Source organism: Haliaeetus leucocephalus, unplaced genomic scaffold (genome assembly GCF_000737465.1).
Source record: "Haliaeetus leucocephalus isolate CR32 unplaced genomic scaffold, Haliaeetus_leucocephalus-4.0 Scaffold1000, whole genome shotgun sequence".
Classification (NCBI taxonomy): domain Eukaryota; kingdom Metazoa; phylum Chordata; class Aves; order Accipitriformes; family Accipitridae; genus Haliaeetus; species Haliaeetus leucocephalus.
The window spans coordinates 3,311,763-3,312,709 of record NW_010973436.1 but is presented as its reverse complement, the minus strand read 5'-3'; positions in this window follow the sequence as shown (position 1 = coordinate 3,312,709).

Here is a 947-nt window from a genome sequence, read left to right as displayed (position 1 = left end):
AAGCTGCTCGCCCAGCCCTGCAGCGTTGGGTTGACTGTAGAAGGGCTTCTTATGGGCTGCAGGGACCGGGTGGGCCTTGGAGGGATGGGGGGGACTCCTTGCTCACAGCTCCTGGTGGTGATGGGGGGGTTGGGTGCGGCGGTGCTGGGTGAACCCCGTGGCTCTGTCAGGTCGGACAGGGCTGGGGACAGCGGCTGGAGTGTCACCCTGGCTTAGGGGTCCCGGGGGAAAGCTCCTGCGTTGAACAGGGGGAAGGTTTGTGCAGATGTGGCGAGAGGATGGCGAAGCGGGTATCAACTGCACCGGTTTGGGAGCAGCAAGCTGGCAGGAGCCAGCTGGGCTTCAGGAAGCCTCGAGTGCTCGCCTGGGGTGGAAAAAATCCAGTGAGAGCCGCCTTGTCCTCACCTGGGGCTTTCCCTGCTCCGGGCGGTGCAGGATCTCCGTGTCTGCCCCGGGGAAGCGCTGGCCCAAGGGCAGCTCTTGGGGTGCGGGAGCAGGGATGGGGATGGAGAACCGCGGCTCCTCGTGTCTGGTCCTGCCGCAAAGCGAGGAGGAGGATGGAGCGAAGGGTGAGAGCAGGTCCTGGGGCGGCAGGAGGGGGGGGGCTGCGTGGGACAGGGGCTGGGTGGAGGAGCCGGGAGCCTCAGTTTCCCTCTGCCACGGGTGGGAGGGTGCAGGGGGCTCGGGGGGGGGAGCAGGTACATCCCAACTGCACGGGCTCTTCGCTTTTGGTGGTGGATCCCGAGTGGGGCCATGCTCGCCTTTGGCTCGCTGTGCCCACCCTGCTGTGTCGGCGTGGGGGGGGGACACACACACGACACAAACACCCCGCGACCCCCATCGCTCCCGAGAAAGCCCCGGGTGCCTTTTCCCAAGCGGTGGAGCCCCGGCCGAGCAGAGCGAGTTGTAAAGACCCCGACGGGGCCGGCTAGGGGGGGGGGCCGCGC